At 42.4% G+C, this 18169-nt stretch overlaps 1 protein-coding gene across 1 annotated transcript in view; it reads right to left on the reverse strand.

Annotated features, from left to right (window-relative positions):
* EPHB1 (EPH receptor B1) overlaps positions 1-18169 on the reverse strand; it is a 585803-nt gene that overhangs the window by 473033 nt on the left and 94601 nt on the right. The gene's annotated exons all lie outside the window — the stretch shown is intronic.

Consider the following 18169-nt stretch of genomic DNA (forward strand, 5'->3'; position numbering starts at 1 on the left):
GGGCTGCCAGACCCAGGAATACCCAGAGAAGTGAAGACAAGCAGCCATCCAAAGGGAAGGTATTTTTACCATACATCAAAGGAGTCACAGACAGAATAGGCAAAGTGGTGAGGAAGCACAACCTTCAAATGGTTTATAAACCGACCAAAGAAATCCAGCAAATGCTTCCCTCAGCCAAGGACCAGAGAGACCCTCTCACAGCCGCAGGAGTTTACTGCATACCATGCAGCTGCGGACAAGTCTACATAGGGACCACCAAACGTAGTGTGCAAACAAGAATCAAGGAGCATGAAAGACACTGCAGACTGGGCCAGCCAGAAAAATCAGCAGTAGCAGAACATGCCACAAACCATCCAGGGCATAAAATACTGTTTGAAAACATTGAGGTTCTGGACCATGCCAACCACTACCATGTCAGGATGCACAGGGAAGCCATTGAGATCCACAAACTTCTGGATAATTTCAACTGGAAAGAAGAAACCCTTAAAGTGAACAAAATTTGGCTACCAGTCCTGAAGAACAGCAAAATAAGGACTCAGCAAATGCAAATGGAAAACCATTCAGAGTCAGGGGCTTTCCCAGCAGATAATTGATCACCAATTAGCAGACATTAATCCTCATTTACATTAGCCTCCCAGCCTGAGGCCAGCCATCAACACAGAACAATACACATGCAAATCACTCCTGCATTCCCAGGCTCACACAATATATATACACCAAATTTTTCCAGGCAAAGCATTCTCAGAAGATGCCAGCCACAGATGCTGGTGAAACATCAGAAACTCTGCTAGAACATGGCCACATAGCCTGAAAAACCCACAAAAAACTAAAGAAGCCCTTCTTCAGCAGTATCAGGGTAAGTCATGGAAGGGCCCTACAGCATAAATACCATCAGGTTTCTTTCATTGTTCCCATTTAAAATTAAGCATTATTTAATGTCAAGATATGTGGATATATACCAGTGCTTCTGTAACTTGGTGCCTTCCAGAGATATCACAGTTCCCATCAACTCAGTATAATGGAACCAGGTCCCCCCAACACAGTAGGGGAGCACCAGGCATGGAGGACTAGTTATGTACACACACTTTGGAAGCAGGAAGAAAAGAGGCCAATGGAAAACTTAATAAGATATTCTCTCCAACTTTGTCAATTCCACCAGAGACCAGACATGAGTGATAAAATATGCACCCCATAGTGGTGAGAAATGAGGAGGTTCCATGGTGTCAGACTGTTGCCAACCACATCAGGATGAGATTGCATCTGAAGGATGTAAGGATTGTCTGATCTACCATCTGGCATAGATTTAAAAACAGAAAACAAAGACAAACATTAATTGCAATAGAACAAAAAAAAATGCCCCAAATAAAAAAGCATGCAAGGTTTTAAATTCACCAGAATATTTTATCAGATTGTGTAGTTAAAAGGGGAGGACTGGAGTAAGATCCAAAAACATCCCCAAAAGCAGGCCAGATGTCCCAACTATAGGTCTGCTGTTAAACTTTGTCTCAAGATGGAGACTGCTGGCTGAGCAAATCACTGGTGGGGGTGCAGACGTCAGATCACACTTAGAAATGCATTCTGGAATAAAGAGGCAATGGGGTCTTCATTCTGAAGCACAAAGGCCAGCTATGACTCACAGTTACACTGAGATAGAGGGTGCATCCACACTGTAGAAATAATGCAGTTTGACACCAGTGTGAATGTTGTAGCTCTGACCTATGGGATCGTAGGATTTGTAATTTTACAAAGTCTTTACCTTTTCTGCCAAAGAGTGCTGGTGCCTCACAAAACTATAAGTCCCAGGATTCTTTAGGATGGCACCATAACAGTTCCAATGGTATCAAATTACATTATTTCTGCAGTGTAGATGAACCCAGAAAGCCCAGACACCAAAATAATGGGATAAACATGGATGACTACAACAGTATACCATACATCACCCCCACCCCCACCGCCAACTTTCTTGATTTGACAAAGGCAGTCCTAATTCACCCCATCATCCCACTTTTTCAGATGCTTTTATAACGCCCCAGTTTCTCCCTCCTCTTCCTCCTTTCCCCTTTTGCAAAAGTAGTTTTACTCAATTAATTCAGTAGAAAGACAGGAGGGACAGGGTCTGGTTTTCCTCATGTATAAGTTTTGCCATCTTGACCACATTGTCATGTTGCTTGACTATGGCGGGATACACACCGCCATATAGTACGTACTGTATACGTACTAGGGTTAGGAAGGGGCGGTGCTTCCGCACCCCCCTAACCCTAGTACGTATACAGTACGTACAAGATGGCGGCGCCCCTTCCACATGGGCGCCGCCATCTTTACGTACTGGACGCATAGCGTCCAGACGTATCGTGGCGCTTATGACGTCGCGAATGCGCCTGCGGCGCCTCGCGACGTCATAGATGCGCCGCAGAAAGAAGCTCCGAAATGGAGCTTCTTTTTTGCTCCACGCGGGAGTCGCGCGGTTTGGCTGCTGCGGCTCCCGCACGGAGCAAATGGCGGCGGCGGGGGAGCGCCGCAAAGCGGCGGTCTGTATCCCGCCTATGTGTCCCCATTTTCACCTGTGAAGTATGGTATATTACTCATAAACCAAAATACTTCTCAACCAGTGGAAGGAAAGGGTGTGAATACAAGGCGCTAGGTTACCCAGACCAAAGTCTGTTTGATCAGGTCAGAAAGCAATTGGAGAGTCAGGTATATGACAGCTAATGCTTTGTTAGATTCACTGATCCAAGGAGTGATCAGAAAAGTCTGATAGAGTTGTGCCAGAACTGCAGTTGCCCAGACTTGCAGGTTTGCCCCTCTCAATCAGCTGTTATGCACCCCTGCATACCCAACACTGTATTTTGAGGTCTTCATATTTTTATATTGCATATCTAGAGATAGCATGTTTTGGTGACCTTTCAGGAACACTAGGTCATTTCCTAGGAATAGGTACATCCAGATAAACAAAACCATCCCCAGGTAATCTGCATTTCCTCTTGAAACTTGAGACAAAGGATCTCTTTGCACCTAAAGCAGCTAGCCAGTCTTTCTCTGCCTACCTCCTTTTACATTCTCAGACAAACTTCTGCACCCATCATCTCAGGGGTATTCAGATTCAATCACTATCTTTGTTGCACTAGCATTAGAACCATCAACCAGTCTGGAATTCCATTCTCAATTCCTGGGACAAGTCATTCAGCCTTTTTTACTTGGCTAGATAACCCATCGCCTAGGACTAGTTTTAAGGTATAAATAAGGTTTCAAAACCCAACTGCTACACACATGGTTGGCACATATACCTGGACTCTGTGTATGTTCTGTGTCACCCTTGGACATCCCAATCTGAGCCACACTAGTTTTCCACAATTCTCTCATGAGACAGGTAATATAATCCCACTACACCCCCTAAAAACTCCATTATCCCTTTTCTGTATTTCCATTTCATTTAGCTCTGTATGCTGTGTTTGTATGAATTGCTTTCTTGTGTATGTGTGACTGCATTCTGCATATTTTCTAAATAAATAAAACCTTCTTAATTCACCCAGAACCTGGAATCATCACAGTTAGTACTGGTATAGATGGGTGCAAATGATCCAAAAGGTACCCATGCTAATTTTCCCAACATTTGAAGTACTGATAGCAGCTGGTGGGGACTCTCCAGTCCCCCTACCACACACACCTGTTCTTTGGATAACAGCCCTTGTTCTCCTTTCCAGAGTTTTATAGTACTAAAAATCTCCTCCCATTCTCTTCATACCTGCCACTTGTGATAAACTTGCCCCCAAACAACTTTATAGAATACCAGATATCAAGTTAATTTAACCCAGTTTTTGTGGGTAGAACCTGAGAGGTACAGCCACACTGAAAAAAATGATGCAGTTTGACACCACTTTAACTACCATGGCTTCATCCCACAGAATCCTGATATTTGCAGTTTTGTGAGGCACCAGCACATTTTTAGCACAGAAGGCTAAAAACCATGTAAAACCATAGATCCCAGTATTCCACAGAATGGCACTACAACACTTAAAGTAGTGTCAAACTGCATTATTTCTACAGTGTAGATGCAGCCATAAAGAAGGATGGAGCCAGGTAAGGCAAATTTTTTTAAAAAGGTACAATAACATAGATAAAAACCTTCCTGGATGCTGAAGTCAACCAGATTAAATTTGGCAATCACATGGGATGTATGGAAGCACATAGAGAGGGCCAGAGGGTCATGCTGAAGGTTGACCAAAAATGGCTGGCCACAATGCCAGCAGACCCATCTATTCCAATCAAATCTCTCAAAACTTGCAGTCATACAAGACTTGGCATAAGATCTCAGTGGAGATTGCATACTTCCTCCCATACCTACCACTGAACGTGCACTTGGTCAAGCTCAGGAGCTCAACATGCCCCCAGCCATGATGGCATCAGGGTGAGATATCTGTTCGTGGCTTTGGATAAGAAACATGCACATTCCAGAATGGCATGGAACAAAAGCACAAAGAAATATCTGAACTTGGAAAGTGTTTTGTTCTGTGCTAGGCAGGAGGGGAGATGATATTAACATTTAAAATGGCTGAAGGACAGCAGCATAATCTATGAATAGTAGCAATATGTAGGAATTAGTGAGGACTAGGAAAGAGATTCCATAGTGATCATGCAAACACTTGGAAGTGAAAGTGTAATTTGAGCCTGAGACAGATATCCTCATCCTAACTATGCACATCTTGGCAAATCTTAGCTCTTTCCCTCCTGAGACCATGTGTGTACCAAATGGCACTAGATAGTACAAGAATAAGGTTGAGATAAGACAGCAAGAAATAGACATTCCTCCCTGCAGGAGTTTATCTGCCAGTAACCAGCCTATGAATAGGCAGTACTTCAGGTCTGATGGGCCATCATCATCTGGTCAGGAAGAACAGAATTTAGCAGACATTTTATCTGTAAGATGGGAGGGCTTTGATCAGAGGAAAGACCTTCACAAACAAATGGCAGTTGCAGCTGGCAGAGTTTGGCCTGCCAGGAACCGGTCACAGAGAACAAAGGGATGCATTCATTTGACACCAAAGAGAAATCATGGCTCCCCTTTGGTCAAGAAAGATTCAAGATTAAAATATAGATTATCCCATTTCTAATATAGCTTATTTCCTAGCTTTATGCCACAATTTATTAAAGTCTGACAGTTTATCTCTTGGCTGACACATGCTTCAAAGGAAAGGCTTTTAGGTACAGTCAAAGATGGGTTTGCCATAGCTAAACAGAGATGCGGGGATGAATAACAGTGTAAGCGTAAGATCCATTTAGTCACAGTGGGCATTTTATGATTAATCTGACATGGCTGATCCACAAGCTGTCTGTCATTTTGCAACTGTCTGGAAGAAACACTCTTTTTCTAACTAGGCCCCATGAACACATCAGGTGCTAAACAAATAGACCCTCTTTAGGCACATGTCAGGGCTGCATCAGCATTTCTCAATTATTTTATGACAATTATTCCTAATGTTATACTGGAGTAAGTTTGTGATGCTTCCTGCAGCGTCCAGGAAAACTTAACAAAAATTAATGGTGTCTGCTGGTGTTGCTTATGATATTCTCGATAGACACACAGACACATACACGTACACCAAGAGCCTCCCCCCCCCCAACTGTGTTGATCTGTGTCAGCAAATCAGTTCTGTGTATTTCATCTTTGCCTGGAGCAGGTCTTTTGCAAAATCAATAGGTTTTCGTTGCCTATTCAAAAGCAAGGCACCCCTTCCCCACCAGTCTACATTACAATAGGAAGAGTTCACAACAATATAATGTTGATAAGGAAATCCATTCCCCTTCCTAGGTTCTGCATCTTAGCCCAGAGCGAACAAGGAAGGCCAAGGAAGTAGAAGATCATGTAATCATAAACATCATCATTAAGAAGGAGGGAGAAGTTGAGGCTATCACAGTTGGAACTTCCACTCTGGCACTTTATCTTGAGAGAGCCTTGCTCCATTATTGGGCATGCAATAGAAAATGTTTCCACAAATAGCCTTATCTCCAGGGAGTCTCCAATTCTGCATGAAATCAGTATGTAGCTATCAGTGCATAGCTTTAGGCAGTTGTCTGAGTGGAATCCAGAGTTGGGAACCACATAATCACCAACATTTATTAGATGAAAGCTGCCATTGATGTCTTTTTCAAATTCCAAGCCACAATGGACATAAATGGCTATCCAAAAGTCTACAGGTGCTGCAGGAAGCACCAATGGCATCATTTTGGAGAAGGCTACAATTATTTAAGATTAAAGAATATTGGGGGGGGGCATTCTAGTTCTATAGCTCTAGCACAGACATAACAGTTATACCATCACCACTTCCAGAAAGCTTCTGGAAGTGTTTCTAGACCTTCAGAGAAGATGTATGTGCCTTGTGAGCTTGTAATAAGGAGACACACACACACACGTCACCAGCCTAATTTAGATGGGAAAAGCTTTTTATTTTTTTTATCACCGCTGCTATTAAACAATTGAAAGTTAGAATTTCTTGTTGGTCTACTACAAATCATCCAGAGATCAACTGGTAGATCCCAGTCTACCTTGAACCCAGTCTTGGTGAATCATAAAATCATAGAGTTGGAAGAGACCACAATAATAATAATAATAATAATAATAATAATAATAATAATAATAATAATAATAATAAAGCTTTTATTTATATCCCGCTCCTTCCTGCGATCAGGGCGGCTTACAGCAAAAGTTAAAACATCAGTACACAATACATTAAAATATAAATACATCCAGAGCCAACACACAAGCAATAAAAATAACAGGCAAAAAAGCCCCATAGCCCAACCTCTTGGCCACGGAAGAGGAGGGAGGCCCACAGGATTTTATTCGGGGAATTCCTGTTGGAACAGGAAGGTTTTCAGATCCTTCCTGAATTGGGCCAGGGTGGTAGTCGAGCGGAGCTCAGTGGGCAGCGTATTCCAAAGGGCTGGAGCAGCAGTGGAAAATGTCCTCCGTGTGGTGGAGGACAATCTAGCCCCAGGCACCTTCAGTAAATGCTGCCCAGACGTTCTGAGGGTGCGAGGCGGAATATACAGGGAGAGGCGGTCCTTCAGGAATCCTGGGCCCAAGCCATATAGGGCTTTATAGGTAATTACCAACGCCTTATATTGAGCCCGGAAGCAGATGGGCAATGGCCATCCAATCCAACCCCCTGCCATTCAGGAAGAGCGTCTTTGCTTATTATTGACTTGTATATAATTTTAATGAAATGCATGTGAAAACAGGCTCATATTCATGCTACTTAGGCCAAGTGGTGAGACTGCAAGCAGATGACAAAATACCTTTAAGGCTTCCATCTGTTCCTCTGAGTCTGCTCCTGTATGAACCCAGGGGCCTTCCAAGAACTTTGTTCTGTGCTACTCAGTGCAAGCAGATGGTGCTTTTGCAAAGTGAACTAATCTCCTACTACAGACATTTTCATTTCCCCTGTCAGTCTCTGCCCAGAGAGCCCAAGGGCTTGTATCTGTTGGGAAATGCTTCCCAACCAAGCATTCTCTTTAACCCCCTATTAGAACAATGATGTTTTAGATAGTAAGGGTTTGCTGCATGCCTCTACCTTATATATGTTGCTCCTAGAACTTTCCTCATTTGCTCAGTCACCCATTCTGAGGATGTAACTAAGGAATTCCACCATTAGCACTACTTTTCCATGGTGGTGGGACTACATGCTCCTGTAAAGCAAGAGGTGCTAATGCTGACAGCAACAATGCTGCTAGTAAGGTCTCCTATGTCAGATAGGCTTTTGATGAGTAGCCAGAATAAATACACCAAACAGCTACTGGGCTGACATTAGTAATGAGGGGTGACACTAGCAGAGGATCTCTCAGAAACAACAACAGTGGCACCATTAGTGTCATTAAGCAGGTACAGGGTGTGTGGACCACACTGGGTGACACCACTGAAGAGGGATGACACCACAGAAGGGGGTGACATGTGGTGAGTGCCCCCACCTCCCTACCACACACCACAGTATGTAGCAAGGAGGGCCCAACACCCCCCCAGTCCCTGTCCCATGTGACTTTACTTCAAAGTAAAGCCATGTGCAGCAGGCAGGGAGAGGGGCCCGTACACACACCCAGTCCCTGTCCCGCGTGGCTTTACTCTGAAATAAAGCTGCACAGGGGAGGGGGTTGGAAGCAAGCCCTTTGGATCCACCCCAAAGCCCCACCTTGAAACCTCACCCCTGCACCAGGTAACACTCTGGTGCAAGACATCACTGAGAGGCACCATAGCTAACACTTGTGTGGAGGAGGCATGGCAAACCTCCTTTTGAAGCTCTTTTACTAAGAAAACCATATGATTAGATAATCCATAATGAAAGAAGAGATAGTGTCAAAAGATAAAGCTTCCTGGGCGAAAGGCACTCAACATGCTACAGGGATACAGCAAAGAACAACTGCGAGTATCACTGTGACTAATGATGCAACTGGACTCAAGCTGAAAGGACGTTCCACTTTTGAGCTGCTCAGAGGCAAAAGGAAAGTCTGAAGCTACACAACATATATTATAGAAATAGGGAATATGAAAAGCATGAATCAAGGAAAGCTACACATGGTAAAACAAGAAATGGAATGTACAAACATTGTAATACTTGGGATGAATCAGTTAAAGTGGACATGAACGGAGACATTTTGAGCCAGATGTGTTCACTGTGGACAGTGTTTTATCCAGGAAATGAAAATCTAAGAAAAAATGGGAAGACATTTCTAGTGAGGAGAGATGCAGCAAAACTAGTCAAAGAGTCTGTCTGAATCATGTTAATAAGACTTCAGGGACAACTCATCAATATAATCTTAATCCAAATTTATGCTCCAGCTACAGAGGCAGAAGAAGAAGAAACTGAAAGAGTCTATGCTGGTGTCCAGGAAGAACACACCAAAACAAGATTTCTTGTTATTCATAGGCAATTGAATGCAAAAATAGTAAAGAGAGCAGAATCAAAGAGTGTAGGAAAATTTGGCCTAGGATCAAGAAATGAAGCAGGAGACAGACTGATGAAATTTTGTGAGCCCAACAGTTTGTTCATCACAAAGACATTGTTCAAGCAACCCAAGAAGTGACTGTATACATGTACATCGCCTGACAGCCAATATAGAAATCAAACTGACTACATAACAAAAGCAGAAGATAGAGAAGTTCCATTGTCTCTGCAAAAACAAGATCAGAAGAAGATTGTGGCACAGACCAGGAACTACTAATAATAAAAATTAGAGTAAAGCTGAAGAATACTAAACTGACCATCATGCCAAAATACAACCTGAAAAACATCCCCATAGAATTTAAAGCTAATATGAAAAATAGAATTGGACTACTAAACTTAAATGACCAAGAGCTAGAACTTTGGACTGAAACCAAGGATGTTGTCATGTAGGAATGTAAAAAGACACTATGTGCAGCTGAAAAGAAAACGAAGTCTCAATGGATGACAGATGTAACTGTTCAATGGTGTGTGCACAGGGACAAGGAAAACTACTAAGGAAGAACAAAAGACCTCTTCCACAAGATCTGAGAAACCAAAGGGAAATTTAAAGCAAGTGGGGATGCTCTATGATTAGCAAGGGAACACATTCATAATCAAATAGAAATTAAAAGATGATAAAACCAATACATGTAAAAACTATATAAAAGAGATGAAAGCGTGACAGATTAATCTGAGAGAGAAAAATATGAATATGAACCTCCAGTTTTAGAAAGTGAAGTGGAAGCTGCACTCCAGGCACTTGGGAGGAATAAGTCACCAGAAACAAATGGTATACCAATAATTGCTTCAATCTACAGAGAAGGAATCTACTCTAGCAATTACGAATCAACTGCAGCAGTGAGAGTTGGAGATAAAAGCTTGGGAAGGACACCAGAACCTTTGTCAGAGGTTAACTGATTTCCCTGATGAAAGCACCTTGTTCGTGGGCTCTCTTGTTGACTTCCTGAATTGGACCTTTGTACTTGACTGACTATTCTGTTTGTTGGAACCCTTGACCCTTTTGGACTGCTTGACTACACTGATTGTTTCACCCGTTGGTTTGAAGCCAGATTGGCTACGGACCTTGTTTTTGGAACTCTACATTTTGCTTTCCCTTTTGTAAGTCTGAAGTTCAAGATTTGCTGTATTACATATGCTATGTTGTGCTATTTTGCTTGTATCTTCATTATTTTGGTTTTGTTATCAGCTTCTGGCCACTTTCCCAGACAGCTTTGGCCCAGCTTTCTAATCTATTAAGTTTGTTTCAAATTTTGATCTTGTCTTCTGAGATATTAGCTACTCTTCCTAATTTGGTGTCATCTGCAAATTTTATAAGCATGGCCCCTATTCTTTCATCCAAGCCATTGATAAAGATGTTGAACAGCACTGGACCCAGGACAGAATCTTGTGGCACCCCACTGGTCACTTCTTTCAGGATGAAGAGGAGCCATTGCTGAGCACCCTTTGGTGTTTCGCTGGTCAACCAATTATAAATCCATTTAACAGTTGCACTGTCTAGCTGACATTTCACTAGCCTGTTTGCAAGAATGTTGTGGGGAACCGTGTCAAAGGCCTTACTGAAATCAAGATATACTAGATCCACAGCATTCCCTTTATCCACCTAGATGGTAATTTTATTTTAAAAAAAAAACTCAAAGGCATTCCCACATCAGGTGTCACTGGGTGCCAGGGTGGGACTTTCACCTTTTAAAGGGTTCACCATCACTGGTTTAGTATTTGTGGTTGGAGTTCTCCATTCCCCCCCTCCCCAAAAAAATCCAAAAGATGTTATCCTGGATAGTTTGCTGATAATTTCCAGTACAGTGGACCCTTGTTATACGCTGGGGTTTGGTTCCAGCAGCCCCCGTGAATAATAAAATCTGTGTATGCTCAAGTCCTATTAAATATAATGGCATAGCAAAATGGTGTCCGTTATACTGTATAAAATGGAAAAATCAAGGTTTAATTCTTGAAATTTATACTTTTTAAAAATATTTTCAAGCCGTGGATGCTTGAATCCGTGTATAAAACATCTGTGTATAAGGAGGGCCAACTGTACTAAATTTCCAGTACTTTTGTTCCCACTCACTCACTTCAAAAAATATCCCAAGATATATTGCAACCCAAAAGTCTTGGAGGGCAAGTCATTTTCAAGTGGAATATTTTGTTATTGGCCCCTTCAAAAGTCTTTAAGCACATTCCCATTGGCAGTATAACTTGATTACTGATCAGGCTTCGTTGCATATCAAAAATCGATTATAAAAGGTCCATTTCCACTACAAACAGATGTTTCTTTACTCCAGAGTAAGCAGGGGTTTGGGGCACGATTTTTTTGTTCCCATTTGCGCCACTTCATATGTAAATCATCCGATGGGAGGGAGGGAGGGAGGAGAAAAGTTGTCATCCAGCAAAGCCCCCCCTCCTTCCCTCCTGGATCCTAGTCTGTCAGCAGCTGCTGTTGCGGCTGCAGGATGAATGCAGATATGAAAGAGATGAATGCAGAGATGAAAGATGGGAGATCTGCTAGGAGATGAAAGGAGGAGGAGAAAAGAAGGAGGAAGAAAGAAAGTGTGTGTGTGTGTGTGTGTGTGTACGCTCTCCTCTGCCCAAATGCAAGCCTTTGCCCAGGGACTGGGCTGCTTGGAGATGAAAGGAGGAAGGAACATAGGAAGGAGGAAGGAAGGAAGGTACATGGGCGGAGGAGGAGGATGGAGAACACAGCAGTTTTTTTAATTAAATTAAATTAAGTGATAAATCAATAGGATGACTAAGCAACTAACTGCCTTTGCAAGAAGTTGCAAGATCAATCTATTGATTCATCAATTAACTTTATTTTTAAAAAATCATGTCACAACCACAAATTCAAAAGGCAGTACTGGGGGTGTGTGTGACATCTCTGGAGAGGGATGGTACACACCCCTCTGCCATTTGTCCCTCGCCTCTGAAAGAATCGATTCTAACCTGGTGTTCCCACTTACTGGGCACGTTTTAGAATCGATTCTTCTCAAAAAAACACCACTTTGAAATTAGTGTCACGAAACTCTGGGTTATTTGTGTTTGCCCTCTTCTTACCTCCTGGAATCGATCCAATGAAGATCGGAAGTGGTTTCAAATGGGAACAAGGGTCATTTGCCCCAATTCTTGCTTTGGAGCAAACTGCAGTTGGGGAAGGCAGCAAACCTGCCTTCCTCAACCTGTCAATTTCAAGATGTTAACCCTAAGTCATACCACCAGAGTATACCAGGTGCTGTAGGCTACAATTCAGAGGAAGGAAATGACCAAACCACCTTTGAGGATTCCTTGCCTAAGAAAACCCTATGATATTGATGAGGTTGCCAGAAATCGAGAGGTGCTGGAAGACACATACACATAGAGAGATCCCACAACTCAGTTGCTGGCTGGGGCTGATGGGATTTGTAGTCCAACACATCTCGAAAGTATCAGGATCTGTTCTGATATCTAACAACCTGTACAATTAAATGTTTCCACTGACCTGTAAAAATTTTCTTTTCTGTCCACCACCACATAAATTCTCTAACCCTCCAACACAGTAGATCATTTGTAAATGACATGAAACTTTGAGAAATGCTTGTCCAACTGTTCCTAAAAATGCCTTTAAATACCCTTTAGTTGTAATGTTTAAAAGTAATTATTTGTTGCACCAATAAAGTAACTTCCTCACTATTGACATTTGTGATATTAACTTTATTACCCCTTTATTACAAACACCAAGTACAATAAAAGAACTCACAAAAGATCACCACATTACTGTATTTTAACTTGTTTTCAAGCTCTGTATTAGAAGATGGCCTTACAACAATTCACAAACTAAGGTTTCTGGAAGACTCGGTGAATCACACCAATGAAACTGTTGCCAAATTATTACAGATTTTGACTTCATGACATTCTGATTTGTAGAGAAACAGAATAGTAGCAAAAATCATAGAAACCATTTTCAGCTATTTCCTTTCTAAGAAAAAAAAATGGCTCTTTTGTGACTCTGTATTTACCAGAATTGCAGGATTGCCAATTGACTCAGTTATTTTGGGAGGAATATTGTTTGTTAAGTTTTTTTTTTTTTTTAAATCATAATCACAGCTTCTTCCTGGCCAGAGAATATACAGCTGGGATAATAAAAACAATAATTTGTCTTGCATAATACTTGTCATCTAACGGCCACCAACAGCTATGGCAACTAATAATAATATGCTATCTAAACCCTATAATTTTCATAGGAGTTTGCAAGGATATAAAGACTAGAATATGTGTTTACAAATATTTAGGTATATATATATACACACACATACACACAGTGTCTCATCAAAACCAGTTTCTTAGGATTTTCTTTATTAAAAAATCTTTTAACACACCATGCCTGGCATCCTGTTAGTGATATACACTAACATAATTTCAATTACAAATTCACCTGTATGGGAGGGGAGTCATTCCAGTAGTTAGTATTCTCTTCTATGCTCCCAGGGACGTAGCCAAGGGGGGGGGTTCTTGGGGTCCGGACTCCCCCTTCCATTAGAAAAATGAATGGTGTGTGCTGCTGCACCGCCGCGCCCAAGCCCCATTATAATGGTGGCACTTAGTCTGGACCCCCCCCCTTCCTAAAATCCTGGCTACGTCCCTGATGTTCCATAATGACCAAAGCCCCTACCACCGCCACCCCTCACTGTTGGAGATCAGAGAAATTTTTGGTTATGATCTTGTAGCCATACACAGAGAAAGAGGGGGGGATCTCAACAGAAGATGACCTCAGTCTGCATCTGAATGCATCTACATTCCTGCTCTCCCATCAATAACAGAATGGGCATGAAGTGGGGCTAACGCAGTGCAATAGTGAGACATGGTAGTGGTGACAGGAGAGCCATAACAGAGAACTCTTATTGTCTACCATATGAGGCTTCAGCCATTATGAGTATTACACAATACCCCTTTAAAAGGCAGTAGACCCAAAGCACCAGCGACAGTGCGATGATGAGCCAGCGGCGCAGCCCCGTTTGGACGCTGCGCTGCTCGCACATCATTGCTGCATGCACCATTTGGATGGTGCCACACAGCTGTGGCGCGCCCATGACGTGCTAGAGTTGCGGGGCACGTGCATGCCCCGCCCCCAAGCAACCCTAGCATGTCATGGGAGCACCGCAAGGGCCTGTCTGTACCGGGCCTATATTAAATAGAGTTCAGAGTGGCCAGCACAACATGAGCTTGTGGTAGAAACAGGAGAAATGATTGTGAATATTCTTGTAAGGTAAAAAAAACAGATAACTTACATTTATTATCTCAGAAAATCTTAGGATAATAGTGGAAATAGACTAAAGATGTTGAGCTATACTTGGTTAGAATTGCCTTCAAATGCTGGGTGTCACATGTGGGAGTAAGCTTGCATCCATTATTGAGGCTGGAGCCCATGGATCCATCTTCCAGATAAATGAAACAAAGAGATTTACTAACTTCTCGACAGGAGGGGATGTGACATCTGCAGGTAAGGAGGAAAAAGGCTTGAGTACATACACCAAAGAAAGATACATAGAAGCAAAAACAGAGGGCAGGCATTATCTACACTCCCTTCTCTCACTAATCACTTTATACAAATGTTGATGACTCTTTCTTTCCAATACAAATTATATGTTGCTTGAGTTGGAAAGAAAGTCACCTGTTTTCATAACTCTGTACCAAGAAAAGTACCAGGGACAAAGAAAGCCCAGTAATTGCAACAGAAAAACAGGAGAACCAGCATATGCTTTCTGATATGTGGAACTACAGGTCCCATCCACCCCAGCCCACAGGGTCAGTGGTTGGGGAAGGCTGGTTTAGCATCTCCCTCCTATATGTCTTCTCTCTGGACAATATCACACGACTGAAATTGGAAGTATAATCCAGTGTCATCCTAAATGGAATCATGCATGTTCACATTATTGCATGAAAGGTTACCACACATGATCGCTGGCAGTCCGAACGCACTCTGAATGCAATCAATCCACAGTTAAGTAAATTCAGTGAACTAGCGAAGTTACAAACCCTGTTCCTAGGTAACTTCACACTCAGTGCGCTGTTGTTTGGTGTGATGTAAATGTCTTCTTTGGTCCTGGTTCCCCCCCCCTCAATCTGGAAGGGGGGCTCCCATGAAGCCACACTGCAATTCCGCTTCAATTTTGCTTCCGCTTGTCCTTCAGCATTGCTGAAGGGGGGCTGCTGCCTGCTAATTAAGAGGCATGGACCCGGAGCTATTGCATAACCATTATATCCACGTTTTAACGTGACAAGAGTGAAAATATGTTCATTTTAATGTGAATACAGCATGTTCTTTCAACCATTCTTCCCCCCCCCCCCAACCTCTTTTGTAAATTGTGGGGTTCCTTGGTTCCTCTCTCTCACTCGCCTAAATATGCTATGCTCCAATCATCTGGAGTTTCACTGAGCATGCGCAAGGGTGCCAATTCACAATTAAGAACCCACTAATGTGATGGCTTACTTTGCACAGAATCTGGGTTGTGTTCGGGGAGGCCATTGCAGCAAATTTAAGGTGTGATTAGTAATCACGTAATTGCGTGAATTTTTGAACTGACCTTGCTATCTTCTCTTTCGAAATTGAGAGCCTCCCATCCCGTTTGATAAACTCCTCTTCTGCCTCTCAATCCTGATTTTCAATATAGAAGTAAACCAGTGGGATTTTCTTTCATGGGCAAGGTGTGCAACATACATGAAATGCATAAATTCTGCTTATTCTATCTCAGACTCAGATAGATCTGACGACACCAGAAAATTTTTTCACCTAATCATGTAGCATTTGTTGCCTTCCCAAGGCTAGCTTGGAAAGGTTACCATTTTGGACATTTATTCCAAGAATCCTGCAGTGTTCATGCTGGCTGGGGAGATTTTGAAAGTTGCAGCAACAAAAAGTAACCTTTCCAAGTTGAAGGCATTTAAGGATATCTGGTTTGAATTGTGGCACACACATTCAGACTCTATGAAGTGATCTGGGCAGTGGGGTGGTTGTTGATGGGCAGTCATCAGTACTAACATAGTGTTGAGTGGTCTTTAGCCTCTGTTCTAAAAAATGAATGGCTTTTCAACTTTTAACAATCAGCCACTTCCTAAAAGGACTCCAACTTGGGACTCTTATTTTGATCATGTTCTGTTCCTGAAGAAAAAAAAACCCAAGTCAGTAGAAAAACTCAGGATGCAATTCAATGCACTATTCAAAAGACTAGTGAAATCATTGGGACTTGGTAGCCTCCTCCCAAATGTTTGCATTTTTACTGTAAATAAACCTTTTAAATATGCCGATGTTTACAATTAAAGAAGCAATCAAATCTCCTTTTCAAACATCTATGACATGAGAGAGACTTTAAATCAGTCACTAGAGAATGATTTCACACTTTCCCTAAGAAATTAAACAGCTGTTAAGACACTACGGGAAAATTAGTGGAGTAGTTTGGTAATAAAACTGAGAACTACTAAGCCACAATTCTGAATTTTGCTCTTCTAATGAACAGCTGAAGTCTGCTGTGCAGTAACATCAAAACCAAGCATAGAAAAAAAATTCTCTTTGGACTATAATTTCAAGAACACCTCTACTAGCTTCCCCCCATCTGTGTGATTTCGGGCCATCGTAATTTTTCGGGTGTAATTTTTCCTGTGAGCCAAAGGTACCTGAGAAGTCTAAAAAATAATAAAATTCCTTAGTTATTATATAGTGCCTTTTAAGTGTTCCAAGATTTTCATATGCTGTCTCTCAATAATCTTTATATCATCCCTGTAAGATAGGCCAGTGCTATCTGTGTATTACAGACAAAGACAGCTGTGTTGTAGACTGAACAGTCTGATCCTATTGCTGTTTTCCTAAGAGTGTCGTACTGAGTTTAACAGGTTGTCATCTAAGAAAGAATACACAGAAATGTAGCAGGATGGGGAACTTTGACCCTTCAAATGTTTGGAACTACAAGTCACCATTGGCCATACTGAATAGGGCTGAGAGGAGTTGATGGCCAAAACATCTGGAGGGCCAGAGGTTCCCCACCATTGTACTACATCCACAGAGCTATGTATGTCTACTCTGGGCTGGTCTTCACTGCCCAGAAGACTCTGGGCTACCCCCAGAGTATTCTGTCCCCAAATCCCCCCATTATCTATGCTCTCTCTGCTGCAATAATAGGTGACTGCCTTTCTACACTATCCCCATTTGTTGCCTGTTGCCACCACTTAGGTGACAATGAACTGACCAGCTATGTTATTGATGCTGGGCACCTTATTCTGACCTCAGAGCAACTTGCACCCATAGCAGTGATGCTAGGGAGCTCACAGTGACCATGTGGGAAGACAGCCATCCATCAACACTGCAAAGAGAGCCCCAAACTTGGAGCAAAAGAGAAGGTTTTAAAATTCTGGTTAATGGAAGGAAAGGTCAAACTGGATGCACCCATTTAGGAATTTAACCCTGCATCATAGAAACAGGATGCAGTGAGCCCAGGTGGGGAGGGGGATTTCAGAATAAATAATCCATGCAGGCAAGCCCTTAGAAATCCTAGTACATTCAAGTCTGTATGCAAATGCAACCTCAAAAACCATTGAACATGATACCTTTTTCTTTTTACAGAACAGGTCAAGGCAAAATGCGACCCTCCAGATACTGTAGGTCCCTGCTTCCCAGATTTCACACTTTCCCTGGGAAAGTATTCCCAAGCTTTGTTGAACTGCAGCTCCCAGCCACCACCATTAGCTATGATGGCTAGAACTGATGGGAGTTTCAGTCCAGCAACCTTTGCAGGGCTACACTTTACCCATTATTGTTTTTAAAGCAACATATTTCATAGAATAATAGAATCATAGAGTTGGAGGGCCATCCAGTCCAACCCCCCTGCTATGCAGGAATTCTCAGTCAAAGCATCCCCAACAGATGGCCATCCAGCCTCTGTTTAAAGACCTCCAAGGAAGGAGACTCCACTACACTCCAAGGGAGTTTGTCCCACTGTCGAACAGCTCTCACTGTCAGGAAGTTCCTCCTAATGTTGAGGTGGAATCTCTTTTCCTGGAGCTTGCATCCATTGTTCCGGGTCTTGTTCTCTGGAGCAGCAGAAAACAAGCTTGCTCCCTCCTCAATATGACATCCCTTCAAATATTTAAACAGGGCTATCATATCACCTCTTAACCTTCTCTTCCCCAGGCTAAACATCCCCAGCTCCCTAAGC

The sequence above is a fragment of the Sceloporus undulatus genome, chromosome 3, assembly GCF_019175285.1.
Source record: "Sceloporus undulatus isolate JIND9_A2432 ecotype Alabama chromosome 3, SceUnd_v1.1, whole genome shotgun sequence".
Lineage (NCBI taxonomy): Eukaryota > Metazoa > Chordata > Lepidosauria > Squamata > Phrynosomatidae > Sceloporus > Sceloporus undulatus.